Raw genomic sequence first — 15260 nt, 5'->3', positions numbered from 1 at the left:
TTTATGGGATAAAGCAAGCATTTCCACAGCATAGGATAATGAAAAAAGATGATTCCGTGGGGAGCTGCAAACCTACTGTGTACAATGTGCTATTCCTTTCAAATATACAACAAAAATTATCATGTAAATTTCTTTTTTTTCTTTCCTCCCTCCTCCCTACTTCTCACCCTAGAGATGGCTATCATTAGACACAAACGGAGGTGTGTGTGTGTGTGTGTGTGTGTGTGTGTGTGTGTGTGTGTGTAAAATTATTCTATAAGTGCTTCTACTCATCCGTTCTTTCTCTGGATGCAGATAATTTTTTTGACTTTTTATTCTTCCAAATGAATTGTTATTATTTTTCTAATTCAGTAAAATAAGTTTTTGGTAATTTAGTTGGAATGGCATTGACTATATAAATTAGTTTAAATAAAATTGATATTTTTCTTATATTGGGCTACCCATGTGACTTCCTCAGTGTGACTGAAAAAGAGACATAATGAAGTAGAGGACAGATCAACTGACTTGTGTCAGAAAGACTTCAGTTCAAATCCTACCTCAGATACTTATTAGCTGTGTGTCATCCTTGGTAAGGGAGCTAGGATTCAGTGGCCTCTCTAAATCTAGGTCTATGATACTGACCCTCTCTCCTGAGATCAGACGGCTGGTCAGCGTGTTATCATTTATCTGATAGATGGCAATTGGATGAGGGGACCTGATAGAGCATAAAGGCCGGGTGTGGTACAAAGGAGCCAGGGAACCACAATTTAAATTTCCCAGGTCAGTGACCAGATCAGCTAGAGTCTGGCTTCTGTATCTTTGTTCATGTTGACCCTGAGGCTTGCGTGGGCTCTCCCTCACTCCTCTCCACCCGTTAAAGTCTTTTCCTCCTTTATAACTCATACTTAATCCTTGAAACTTTCTCTGATCCTAGCTGAAAGTGAGCTCCTCCTTCTCGGATTTCTCAAAGCTCACCTAGCCTTCTCCTTTGCTCAGTTATTTCTTCACTCTTCCCCCACAGACCCCCTGCTATTAAGTTGTAAATTCCATGTGAGTGACATCTATCTCTGTAGGGCCAGCACTTTACCCTATGCCTTGTACATAGTAAGGATGTAGTCAGTGTAAGCTAAAGGCTTAGCTTGTCTTAAGTTTACAAAAATGACTATTTCCTATTGGTTTTACAGGTAAAGGAGGAAGCAAAGGCCCTGAATTAAGTTGAATTCTGCAGTTTCCACTTCTTGTATTAGGAGATTTCAGTATATGCAGGTAAGAAACTGATCCCATACTTACTTCCCACTTAACAGATTATATGTTAGAGTTCCTAACTCTTGATCTATTTTATCATGATGGTATAAAATAAAAGTTGATTGTATCACCCCCAAGAAAAGCAAAAGAATCAGCTATCTATTTTATGAATTGTATAGTAAAAAAATTCTTAATTCTGATTTAGTGGACAAAACTGGGCTGCATGTGCCATGTACTGAACAAAGGAAAACTTATTTTAATATTAACTGAAGAATATTTTAATTTATTTTGATGTAGATGTTAGATTTAAGTATTGCAGTACATTCCAAGTCATCATCTCAAATCTCTGATCTTTCAACCTAAAAGGGGTGCCTTCCTTAGTATAATTTTTTATATAATTTTATCTGTACCCCTCCTTGTTCTTCTATACAGTCTGCCTTTTATCATACTTTTGTGTGTATGTGTACATGTCTTGTTTTCCTATTAGAATATGAACCTCTTGAGGTAAGGGACTGTGTCAGTGCTTTGGTTTGATGCAAAGTCCCCTGTACAGAATAGCTATGTTTTTATTTATTTATTTAATTAATTTATTAAACTTTTAACATTCATTTTCACAAAATTTTGGGTTCCAAATTTTCTCCCCTTTTGTTCCCTCCCCCGCCAAAACACTGAGCATTCTAATTGCCCCATCACCAATCTGCTCTCTCTTCTATCATTCCTCTCTGCCCTTGTCTCCATCTTCTCTTTTGTCCTGTAGGGCCAAATAACTTTCTATACCCCTTTACCTGTATTTCTTGTTTCCTAGTAGCAAGAACAGTGCTCAATAGTTGTTCCTAAAACTTTGAGTTCCAACTTCTTATCCTCCCTCCCTCCCCACCCCTTCCCTTTGGAAGGCAAGCAATTCAATATAGGCCAAATCTGTGTAGTTTTGCAAATGACTTCCATAATGGTCATGTTGTATAAGACTAACTATATTTCCCTCCATCCTATCCTGCCCATTACTTCTATTCCCTCTTTTGATCCTGTCTCTCCCCATGAGTGTCGACCTCAAATTGCTCCCTCTTCCCCATGCCCTCCCTTCCATCATCCCCTCCACCCTGCTTATCCCTTTATCCCCCACTTTCCCGTATTGTAAGATAGGTTTTCATACCAAAATGAGTGTGCATTTTATTCCTTCCTTTAGTGGAATGTGATGAGAGTAAACTTCATGTTTTTCTCTCACCTCCCCTCTTTTTCCCCAAATTAAAAAAGTCTTTTGCTTGCCTCTTTTATGAGAGATAATTTGCCCCATTCCATTTCTCCCTTTCTCCTCCCAATATATTTCTCTCTCACTGCTTGATTTCATTTTTTTTAAGATATGATCCCATCCTCTTCAATTCCCTCTGTGCACTCTGTCTCTATGTGTGTGTGTGTAATCCCACCCAGTACCGAGATACTGAAAAGTTTCAAGAGTTACAAATAGTGTCTTTCCATGTAGGAATGTAAACAGTTCAACTTTAGTAAAGTCCCTTATGACTTCTCTTTGCTCTTCACCTTTTCATGCTTCTCTTCATTCTTGTGTTTGAAAGTCAAATTTTCTTTTCAGCTCTGGTCTTTTCATCAAGAATGCTTGAAAGTCCTCTATTTCACTGAAAGACCAATTTTTCCCCTGAAGTATTATACTCAGTTTTGCTGGGTAGGTGATTCTTGGTTTTAGTCCTAGTTCCTTTGACTTCTGGAATATCCTATTCCATGCCCTTTGATCCCTTAATGTAGAAGCTGCTAGATCTTGTGTTATCCTGATTGTATTTCCACAATACTTGAATTGTTTCTTTCTAGCTGCTTGCAATATTTTCTCCTTGACCTGGGAACTCTGGAATTTGGCCACAATGTTCCTAGGAGTTTCTCTTTTTGAATCTCTTTCAGGCAGTGATCTGTGGATTCCTTGAATACTTATTTTGCCCTCTGGTTCTAGAATCTCAGGGCAGTTTTCCTTAATAATTTCATGAAAGATGATGTCTAGGCTCTTTTTTTGATCATGGCTTTCAGGTAGGTCCATAATTTTTAAATTGTCTCTCCTGGCTCTATTTTCCAGGTCAGTTGTTTTTCCACTGAGATATTTTACATTATCTTCCATTTTTTCATTCTTTTGGTTTTGTTTTGTGATTTCTTGGTTTCTCGTAAAGTCATTAGCCTCCATCTGTTCCATTCTAATTTTGAAAGAACTGTTTTCTTCAGTGAGCTTTTGAATCTCCTTTTCCATTTGGCTAATTCTGCTTTTGAAAGCATTCTTCTCCTCATTGGCTTTTTGAACCTCTTTTGCCAATTGAGTTAGCCTATTTTTCAAGGTGTTATTTTCTTCAGCATTTTTTGGGGTCTCCTCTAGCAGGGTGTTTACTTGTTTTTCATGCTTTGCTTGCATGTCACTCATTTCTCTTCCCAGTTTTTCCTTCACCTCTCTAACTTGATTTTCAAAATCCTTTTTGAGCTCTTCCATGGCCTGAGCCCATTGAGTGGGCTGGGATACAGAAGCCTTGACTTCTGTGTCTTTCCCTGATGGTAAGCATTGTTCTTCCTCATCAGAAAGGAAGAGAGGAAATACCTGTTCACCAAGAAAGTAACCCTTCTATAGTCTTATTTCTTTTCCCTTTTCTGGGAATTTTCCCAGCCAGTGACTTGACTTCTGAATATTCTCTTCACACCCACTTCGCCTCCAGATCTTCCCAGCCAGCGCTTGGGGTCTGAGATTCAAATGCTGCTTCCCAACCTCAGGGCTTTGGGCAGAGGCAGGGCTGCTTTTCAGTGTGAGATCAAGTTCAGGTGCTCAGGTGGGGGCAGGGCCTCCTCACGGGCTCAGTTCCCTCAGGGGGTTTATGTGGAGACCTTCAACAGTGGATTCGGGCTCCTGCCTGCTCTGGGAGCCCCAGTCTGCTGCCACCTCCGCTGCTGCCTCCCGAGGGGGCCTGAGTTATGGGGGCACCCCAGTCCCCTCTGGACCCACCAAAGAGACCCTCTCACCGACCCCCGTCACTTGTGGGTGGGCGGACCCGTGTGGTCGCTGGAGATTTCGTCCCTGAAGCCCACTCAGATCTGCTCCTCTCGGTGCCACGGCCGCGGCAGGGCTGAGCTCGGCTCCACGTCCACAGCACGACGGACCTTTTGCGAGAGGTTTGCAAGGCTCTCTGGAACAGAAATCTCCTCTGCTCCACCGTTCTGTGGCCTCTGCTGCTCCAGAATTCACTGGGAGTTCTTTTTTTACAGATATTCTATGGGCTGTGGGTTCGGAGCTAGTGTGTGTGTCTTTCTACTCCGCCATCTTGGCTCGCCCCCCTAGCTGTGTTTTTCATGGAAATACAATGTGTTCTAAAAGTCTTAGTGCAATTTAATGCCTTTAAAGCTTAAATAATAACCTTTAAGCTTATATTTCATGGTTTAAATATTCCTATTTGAATATTTCATAGCTTTAATAGCTATAAAACATTAAAGCCACGCTAAGACTTTTGAGGGACAGCAAGGTGGTGCAGTAGATAGAGCATCACAGAGATGACTTGAGTTCCAACATGGCCTCAGACACTCACTAGCTGAGTGACCCTGGGCCAGTCACTTTACCCTGTTGCCTCAGGTTCCTTATCTGTCAAGTGAGCCAGAGAAGGAAATGACAAACCACTCCAGTGTGTCTGCCAAGAAAACCCCAAATGAGGTCACATAGAGTTGTATACGACCAAACAGCAGTAACAGCGAAACTTCTGGGACACTTGTGTGAGCAGTTTTAAAGAAATGTCTTATAATACAACAGTTAACAGTCATTTATTAAGCTTTTGTGCCAAAGCCCTGTGCTTAGGGTTAAAATAAAACAAAACAAAACAAAAACCAGTCCTTGCGCTGAAGAAACCTGCATTTTCTGAGGTGTGACTATAGTACCAGTATACAGATGGGTTTTTGAATTCCACTGCTCTCCCTATCCATCAAGGTTTGCCAGAAGTGATTATTTCTGAGGGGCAGTGTGGCGTAATGGATACAGCACTAGACCCAGAGTGAGGACCACTGGGATTAGTCCCCAGTTCAGACACTTCTTGGGTGATCATGGGTAAGCCACATAGGTAGCATGATGTTGTTCGTAGAATGCTGTACTTGGAGTCAGAAAGAGGAGGGTTCACATCCTGCCTTGGACGTATTCTGACTGGGCAAGCCAGGGAAAATCCTTTAATCTCCCTGAATCATGGTTTCCTATCTGAGGTTTGACTTCAAGGTCTCTTTCTAACTCTAAATCTATGGTCTGATGAGCTTCTTGGAGCCTTAATTTTGTCACCTGTTAGAGCCATAGAATTATAGTTTCAGATCTGGAAGGAACTTTAGAGGACATCGTATCCAACCCCCTCATTCTACAGATGAAGAGAAAAGAAAATAGAATAACACATGCTTGTTTTGTTCCACAAATTAAAAATAAAATTTAATATTAAGAAAAACCCAAACGTACCCCCTGCTTCACAGGTTTGTAAGGAAAGTGTTCTGCAAACTTTAATGTGCTCTGTAAGTATGTAGCTTTTGTTGTTGTCTGTCCTAGTGCCTAAGTCTCTGTCCTTGGTAATCAGTAATGTTTCCTTAAAGGCATTAACATTTTCTGGACACTGGTATACAAAGCCACTGAAGCCAGTAATGCACTAAATAGTAGCCTTGTGGCTAGATACTATTCATTTGCCTCCATAGAAAATTCTATTAATGATCCATGAAAGAAGTGCCTTTTGGTGGTCCCAGAAACCAGGCCTCAGGTACTCCCAGGGAGGAAGAGACCATATACCATTAGCCCAGTGGTTGGCAGACTGAATGGCGCTGAGTTGGTCATAGAGGCCTTCACAGAGAAGCAGTAGCTGGAAAGTAACAAACCTTTCAAATTAATGAATTGAATAAAAACCACAGACTCAGCTTTCCTCAGCTCCAGGGGCCTCCTGGTAGTGCATAAAACATTGCAGACCCTGCAGTGACTTATTAGGGCCCTGAGTGTTGGGACTATATTGATGTTCTGACACTATGAGAGGAAGCTTACTGGTGCAGTAGATAGAGCTGGTCTGGAGTCAGGAAGACCTGAGTTCACATCCAGCCTGAGATACTTCCCAGCTGTGTAACCCTGGGCAAGTCACTTAACCCTGTTTGCCTCAGTTTCCCCGCTGTAAAATGAACTGGAGAAGGAAATTGCCAACCACTCCACTTTGCCAAGGAAATCCCAAATGGGGTTACAAAGAGTGAGACACAACAGAAAAATGACTGAAGCAACAATGATCATCGTGTGTCAGGTCCTGGACTAAAGTACTAGGGATATAAATTGTGTGTTCATCCTTCGTTGCTGAAGAAGACCATACCATCAGAGACATGATGGCATGACTTGCACTTGACTTTGTTTTGAGTGAGGGAGGGCTGTGCAAGTCACCAGCCTCACTTCTCCTCCTCACATCTGAACCCAGTGACCAGATATTTCTCAGGATGACCAGAGATGACCCAGGATGAGGCAATTGGGGTTAAGTGACTTGCCCAAGGTCACACAGCTAGTGAGTGTCAAGTGTCTGAGGTGAGATTTGAACTCAGGTCCTCCTGACTCCTGCACTGGTGCTCCGTCCACTGCACCATCTAACTGCCCCTAGGGATATAAGTACAAACTGAGTGAATGACAATCCCTGCAGGCAAGCAGTTTACATTCTAATGAGGGAAGAGACAATACAAAAGGAACTGAAATGAATAGTGGTAGGATACCTTGGTACCCTTTTAAGTCATGATAGTGAAATTGGGAAAGTTAGAAGCCCAGCTGAGATGGAATTGAAGATTGACTAGTCTAGACTCCTCCCCAAAATGGAGGCAATGGGTGAAATTCACCAGTGAGACAAGGGACCGGGTGGTGGAGGAATGCTTTCAGGTTAGAAGGCTACAGAGGTGGATGGACTCTCCAGGTGAGGGGGCGTGAGGTGCTGAGGGAGGTTCCAGGAGGAGAGTGGAACTGAGGTATGGGGGTGAAGGCCAGAGAATCAGAAATACTGGAAAGGCAACAAGAGTAGATTGGGAGCAATCCAAAGACAAGGGGGATTAGGCAAATTTAGGGGCAGGATAATAAAAGCATGCCTTCTATTTTACCTGATGATAATTAGACTCATTCAGGAGAATGTAGTTCTGAGTGTTCACTCTTGACTTTGTTCACTCTGCTTCCACTTAACTGTGCCCAGATCTTGGGGGTTTGTGTCTGGACAGTGATAAAGTCAAATATTGTCTTAGAGAGTTCACTGGGGCACTGAGAGATTAAGTGACTGGCCCAGTATGCATCAGAGGTCCAATATGAACTCAGGTCTTCCTGGCTTTGAAGCCACCATGGCTAGAGGTTATATACAAGACACAGGCTATGTACAAAATAAAGACAAGGTAGTCTTGAAGGGAGGACTCCAGTAACTGAAGAGATGTGTGTGCCATTTATTAGATTCAGAAGCATGAATATTGTTGATCAGTCAATTGATAAGCATTTATTGAGGATCTGCTATGTACCAGGCATTGTGCTAAATGCCAAGGATACAAAGTCAGAAGTCCCTATTGCCAAGGTCCTTATCCTCTAATATATAAGGAAGCTCTTTCTACCAATACAGGCCAGCACCTACTTTGCATTTTATAATCTTAAGGAGTTGCCTAGAGCATTGACCATTTAAGTGACTTGTCCAAGACCATACAGCCAGTATCTGTCAGAGGTGGGATTTGAATTCAAGTCTTCCTGGCTTCAAGGCATACTATGTATGAAGTTATGCAAAACAGAGGAAGGGATTCTTTTAGAAAGTGATATATGAATTTAGTCTTTTTTCCCCCACTTAATAACATTTTATTTGTTACAATTATACATATAGTTTTCAACATTCACTTTTACAAGATTTTGAGTTCCAGTTTTTTTCTCCCTCCCTTCCATTCCCCCTGCCCAAGATGGCATGCAGTCTGATACAGGTATACATGTACAATCATATTAAACATATTTCCACTTTAGTCGTGTTGTGAAAGAAAAATCAAAACAAAAGGGAAAAACCACAAAAAAAAATAAAACAAAAAAGAAAATAGTGTGCCTTGCTCTGCATTCAGACTCCACGGTTCTTTCACTGTGTATGGATAGTATGTTCCTTCATGAGTCTTTTGGAGTTGTCTTAGATCATTGCATTGCTGAGAACTAAGTTGTCAAAGTTGATCCTCACACAATGTTGCTGTTACAGTGTTGCTGTATAATGTTCTCCTGGTTCTTCTCACTTCACTCAGCATCAGTTCATGTAAGTCTTTCGAGGTTTTTCTGAAATCCGCCTTTGAGCTTAATGTTGAAGGAAGCCATAGATTCCAAGAGGTAGAGGTGATCCCAGCAGGGAGAACAACCAGTACAGTGGTGTCTCCTCTAGAGATGCAGGAATGTTGTGTCTAACACCAGGGAAACCAGTGAGGCTGGACTGTAGAGCCATCATAGCAAACTCAGAAACCAGTGACATACTGAAAAAATTAAATAAAAAAAATTAAATTAATAAAATTTTTTTAAGTAAACCATTTTAAAAAAATTAACATGATCTATGTTGTATTATGTTTCGATTTATTCTGGTAAACATTTCACGGTTATATTTTCACCAAGTTTGGTGAGTTCACCAAGTTTGACACTTCTGTTGTAAGGGGTGGGGTTAATAAGGGAAGGATGAATGTGTAAAAGGGATATAAAGTTGAAAGTAACAGTTGATTGTATGTATGGGAGTGCCATACTCCCCAAAGACAAAGACCTATCAATCAAGGAATAAAATATCAATGTTGATCTTTATTCACAAAAGTAGGGGCCCACACAGAGATTATTTCATATCTGGAAGATTTCCAGAGTCACAGAAATATTGGGGGAGCCCTTCTTCTAGCTCCTTTTCCTCTCAGCAGAAGGTAGACTCTTAATCCTGGCCACAACCAAATAGGAACAGAACTTTCCTGTTTCAGTTTCCCTGTGGAAATAGGTGACTAATTCTGGCTCCCAGGGGCAGCTAGGTAGTGCAGTGGTTGGAGCACCAGGCCTAGAGTCAGGAAGGCCTGAGTTCAAATCTGGCCTCAGACACTCACTAGCTGTATGACCCTGGGCAAGTCACTTAACCCTGTTTGCCTCAGTCAAATGAGCTGGAGAAGGAAATGGCAAACCACTCTGGTATCTTTGCCAGGAAAGCCCCAAATGGGGCCATGAAGAATCAGATGAGACTCAAAATGATTAAACCATAACCACAATTCTGGATCCCAGCTTAAAGTTTAGGGCTTTTTTTCTTCGTTTCCACTGTTGAGCCCCTGGTCTCTGTGCCTCCCAAGTGACTGTAGTGGCAAGTCACCACAAGGAGAGATGACTCAGTGACCGATGAGGCAGAAAAAGTTGTTTGACTTCCATGTAACATCCCTACTTGTGCAAGTAACTGATTATCAGGAAGATGGGATAAAGAATTCTCTCTATCCTCCAATTTTCTTAGAGAAAAGTTGTCTCTACTTGGCCCTTCCTACAGTCCTGTCAAGCCTGAAAAAGAGACAATATAGGAACAAGAAAATCAGCCTTAAAACAGTGCTCACTAAGTATTGAAATGGCCCTTGTGACTGGATATGTGAAAGTCTCTGTTGTGCTGCTGCCTCAGACTAAAAATTCTTAAAGTTGGAATTGTATTGAACATCTGGTCAAGTCAGTGCCTGATACCTGTTGAGCACTTATTAAATATTCTACTCAACACACATGTATTAATAAACTTTTGTATAATAACAATATTTGGCATAGAACATTTTAAGGCTTGCAGATATACATCATGTACAATTATATGCATTTTAGCCTTACAATAGCCATCTGAAAAAAGTGCTGAAGATATTATTGTTCACATTTTCAGGTGAGGAAACTGAGGCAAATAGAGGTTAAGAGATTGAGTAGTCCATAGTCACATAGCAAGTAAATGGCTGATAAGACTCAGGTCTCTCCCAGCTCCACACCCTGAACTATTTTAATTTTACTGTAGTACCATGTTGCAATATTTTGTTTTGGATTTACCTGATGCCCAATATACCTCCCTACTTGTCAGGATCCTTCTGTGGCTATAATTAGAGGCCTCAAGAGGCAGAAGTAGGGAGTTACATCATGTTGAGTTGAGGGCCCCTTACTCTGATGCATTCTTTGGTTGTACACATATATCAAGGTTCTCTCTGAAGAACTTTGGAATCTATTGTGAGACTTGGGAGACGCTGGCACTGGACCATCTAGCATGGTGTGCCCACACCAAAGAAGGTGCTGTGCTCTGTGGACAAAGCAGAATTGCAGTAGCTCAAAAGATGTGAGATGCACAAATTTAGAGCCACCTCCACTTACAGATGTTCACGTGGACTATTTGTGCCTGACCTATGAGTCTTCTGGGCTTATATTGATCTAATCAGCCATGGCCAGACACTTGACCTTGACATTATACCTTGACCCCAACATAGCCATGTCATTTGGTCCTCTTCAAGAAGGAAGCTGACAACAACCAACCATGAATGTATCTGAGATTAGCCAAAAACTGCTATCTTGCTGTTGGTAACTAGTCAGTATTTAATTGGCTTGGGCCAGTTTTATCACAGAAGTTGTTTTTTCTTTTTTTTAAACAACTGATGTTTCATTTCAAACCATTATGGATAGTTTTTAGTCTTATTTTTATTTTCAGTAACTTTTACTATTCTCATATTTTCTGAACTTTACGACTCGGCCCCCAAATGCTGCCTTTCAGTGGGAAGAAATTTCTGGCTAGCCTACCTAGTCCCCTTGTGACCAAGGATAGACATTGGCAGTCACTTGCTAACTTTGTGACTAGCAAGCAAGTCATAGAACTCAGAGATGGAAAGAACCCTCAAGACCATATGGTCCCTTCATCTTTCTGAATTTTCTTTCTTCATCTTTAAAATATGGAGATGGGACCAAATGGTCTCTTAGGCTGTGAGCAGCAGCTCTAGAATTTTGTGATTCTGTAAGGTCAAGTATAAGGGTGGAATTTGGACATGGACCAGAACAAAGTGCTAGTCCACTGGGGAGTCACATTCCTGACCTCATTAGCTTTGTACTCTGAACTATCGATGATTTACTTTATCTCTCAAATGTTTCCTACTCTTCCTTTGTGTGTGTTGAACAACAGGTGTCTACCAAAAAATAAATAATTAAAATTACCTTATCCCTTCTGCCTCCTTTGATGTTGCTAAGTGATTTTCTTATCATGAGCTCTTTGTTTCTGAGACAACAGTCTTTTAAGCTTCATTTAAAACCCACTGGATTTAAAATCTGCTGCTATTGCCTGTAGCTTGCTCTTTCACAATTCAAAAACTGCACAGCGTGTGACTTAGCAAACACACCTTCGTAAGGTCATTTTCAGTCGTATTTTATTTATTACTTTTCTCTATATTCCTTGATTTTGGGGGTCTTTCTTTTTGAAATCTTAACTTTTTATCGTACAGGAGACCCCTCCAGCAGGGGCTTCTTAGGTGGGAGAGTTAGTTGGTCCCCAACTCTTGAGATTTTACTTTAGTATCACCGGGAGATAACCCCAAGTCTTGGCCTTTCCATTTTGTAAAGCACAAGGATTTTTTATCTGTTTTGCTCCATCTTTCAGTTTACCGGGGCCATGGGCCCGATCAGAGCAGACTTCTTAGGCAATGAGGTAGCTAAAGACTTTTCGAAGGAGCATCTTATAAAACCAGATTTTTCCAGGTTCACAAAGGTGGGTGGAGAATTGGAAGTACTTTTTCCCTCTGTCCTTGAGCGATAATGATAGCAATAATAAATACTGGACTTGAAATAATAGATTCTCTTATTGATATCACTTGTTTCGCCCCCTTCCGCTCCTCCCAGAGGGAATTCTGGACTTTAAAGAAAATGCAGTACCAGGCTCTTTGAGGTGACTGCTTAATTCTGAATCCTCATCCATATCTTCAGATGTGTCCTGGAGGCTCTGTTTAAAGTTCACATTAGGCCCTATTCCCCCTTCCCCCCTTCATTGATCCGTATCTCTCTCTACTTTGTTTCCTGATTAGCAAAGCAGCCTGGTGGATTCCCTGGCTCACATTCTATTTGCCTGCCTGGAGTGGCTGTAAGGTAGGACTCTTTCCCTTTATGGCCACAGTTGGAAAAAGAAAACAAACAGTAGAGGCTCCAGTTGCTACCCAGCAGGCCAGGAAAATAGTTCTAATTCTCTTTTTGCTTGGGTTCAAAGAGCACTTAACATTTTATGGGAGGTACTCCCAGTTTGTGCAAGTCCTGTGTTTTAGCTCAGTGTACAATTAACCAAGTTGACCCTCACCCGGTCCCCCTTTCTCTCTGTCTCTCTGTCTCTGGCCCTTTGTGGGCTGAAGAGAATTGGTGCTCATGCTTTGAAGATTTGAAAAGAAGGGACCAGTGCCCTCTTGGAGCAGAGCATCAGGCAAGGGTGGGGAATCATTTGATCTGGTTCAAAGGAGACGTCTCTGAAGCATGAAGATTGAACTGATTGTGAACTCACTCCATGGAAAGAAGTTCAGTCTGGAAAACGAGTCATCAAAGAAGAATTCTTCATTTAAGAAGTCCGTTGGCATATGGATCTTTATTCACATATCATTATGAAACAGAGAGGAGATGAAAGTGAAATGTAAGAAACCATCCCCTAAAGCAGACGCAATTGCATAACTAAATTAAAATGTAAAGATGATAATTTTGTTGAATTCATTAAGCTCCACCCAAAAGTGAGCTGGCATTTGTGGGCACAAGATTCCTTGAAGGGCTGGCCCATTTCTTTATATTTAGGCAAAGTTTTCCCTCTTAGAAAGTTTTTCCCCCACCCCTTTGAGCCTCACAGCAACCCTGAGAAATAAGTACATTTTATAGATAAGAAAACTGAGGATGAGATAAAGTGATTTGCCAACTAGTAAATATTACAGGCAAAATTTCAACCTAGAGAGAATCAGGAACATAACTAGACATTATTTTACCTTATGAAAAGTTCTAGAGGTAAGCCTCGTACTTGGAGGCCACATTAACTTTTCTTCTTTCATGTATTTTTATCGATATCTTTTGTTTTGGCGTCCCCTAACTTTCGCAATGTAACCATCCCTCTTTTCCTTCCATAGAACAATCCTTTATAAACAATGAATATAAAAGAAAGAAAATTCAAAGCTCAACAACATTAGTCTACTGAAAAGTCTTACATATGCAGTATTCCATGACCTCTCATCTCTGCAAAGAAGCCGGGAAAGGATATATTTGTTCTTAGGCTGGAATTGCATTTTAGGAATTGTCAACTTTCCCGTGGCTCTCTACATTTCAGGATCCCTGTGTGACTAGAACTAGAGGTTGTAAGAGTAAAAAGAGATGTAGTTACCTCCAGTTATTCAGCTGTCTCCCTTTCTCTAACATACACTTTGTTTGTTAAGTATAGAATGAAACTATTTAATGTCCATTAGATGAAAGAATAAATACCAGATCCGGGATTAGAAGACCTAGGACCCATCCCCTAGGACATGACCTTGGCTTCACCATTTATCAGCTTTGTGACCTTGGGCAAGTCTCTGAGCCTTCAGGTTTTTTGTTTGGTTGGTTTGGGTTGTTTTTTTTTTAATCTGGAATTTAGAAGACTGCAAGATCTCCAAGGTCCCTTAAAGCTCTACAGTTGTAGGATTTTCCCAAGGGACAAGGTAGCATAGTAGACACAGGGCCAGTCTGTTGCTGGCAGGTAGACCTGGGGTAGTTCAAATTCTGCCTCTAATGGGATCTCAGCTACATGACCCTGGGCAGTTCATGTTGTGTCTAAAGAATAAAAGGTAAAGAGCCAGTTAGTTCTCTAAGACCAGACGTTACAAACAAGTGGCCAACCTGTATCACTGATTCAGATTTTTAGAAAAAATCTCTAATGATCTGTGAGTTCTAATGCCATAGTACCAGGAACCTATTAAAAGAGTATTTCAGTCTATAACTACAGGAACTCAAAAGAAGAGGGAGGAGTTAAGATCTTTATAAAAGATTTGTCAATCACCTATTTTGTACTTAACTTTGGGCCAGGTGCTCAAAGTGATCAACTTTCTTTGGCTGTTGTCTGTACACAAAGTTCAGTATTATGCATGACAAAGAGTTATAAGTGATGTCCAACTTGAGATCTGGACCTTTGAGAGAGAATCTGGTCAAGGGAGTAGCTCAATGTGGTTGGAGAGAGGGGTGGTGAATGATCTTTCTGAGTGGGGAAAAATGAGCTCATGGGAAATAGGTTGGATCCTTGCATAGGCCATGAAGTTGTAGTTTCAACCCCTACCCAACGAAGCTTGGCAGATGTCTATAAGAGATGGAGAATAGGATCATGGCTTTAGGCAAAGGACCATAGAGACCACTGGGTCCAACTCCCTCGTCCTCATAGATGAGGAAATGGAGTTGTAACTTGCCTACAGATAGTGTCTGAAGCACAATTTGAACTTGGGATCTTCCTGAGTCCAGGCCCAGCTCTCCATAGGCTGTGCCATCTAGTTGGCTTACAGTATTGGTTTCTGGATTGTTTAGGAGAGAGGGGAGTAGTGAATGATTTTATACATTGGACTTTCACAAGTTGGCTGTTCATTAATCTGAGTAGTGCCTGTTCATTAATCAGATAGTGCTGAAATCCAAACACATATGCAACACCAAAGCTTGCTACCAGGCTTATTTCTGGATTCCCCTTCCTGTGCCCCTTTCCCAGAGATGTACCAGCCTCCAACTGACCTCATTTTTCCAGTTTCTTTCTCTCTAATCTCCAACACATTCTTGCTAACTGTTTATAGGGTCAATTAAGACTTCATTTAAATTTAACCAACATTTATTAAGTATCCACCATGTCCTAGACAGAGTCCTGGGTGCTTGAGATACAAAGACAAAACCAAATTGTCTTTCCTTTATGGAAAGAAACATAGAGAACAACAAATACACAGATAAGTAAATATGAAAGAAATACACGATAAATACAGTGATACCTTAATAAGGCTTTTGAAATATATTACATGTTGAATTAGTATATATTGGAATATAGCAATAGAGTATTGAGTTACTATTA

At 41.0% G+C, this 15260-nt stretch overlaps 1 protein-coding gene across 8 annotated transcripts in view; it reads left to right on the top strand.

Moving 5' to 3' along the window:
• LHFPL2 (LHFPL tetraspan subfamily member 2) overlaps nt 1–15260 on the top strand; it is a 241756-nt gene that overhangs the window by 25954 nt on the left and 200542 nt on the right. For 7 of the 8 annotated variants that reach the window (XR_011966524.1, XR_011966525.1, XR_011966526.1 and 4 more), the window contains one exon: nt 1164–1245. The gene's annotated coding sequence lies outside the window, so the exon portion shown is untranslated. Of the gene's footprint in view, nt 1–1163; nt 1246–12249; nt 12311–15260 lie in introns of all 8 variants that reach the window. The other variant, XR_011966527.1, reaches the window with a different exon arrangement.

Source organism: Notamacropus eugenii, chromosome 4 (assembly GCF_028372415.1).
Source record: "Notamacropus eugenii isolate mMacEug1 chromosome 4, mMacEug1.pri_v2, whole genome shotgun sequence".
NCBI lineage: Eukaryota > Metazoa > Chordata > Mammalia > Diprotodontia > Macropodidae > Notamacropus > Notamacropus eugenii.
The sequence above is the reverse complement of the archived record's forward strand: the minus strand, read 5'-3'. Positions and strand labels throughout refer to the sequence as shown.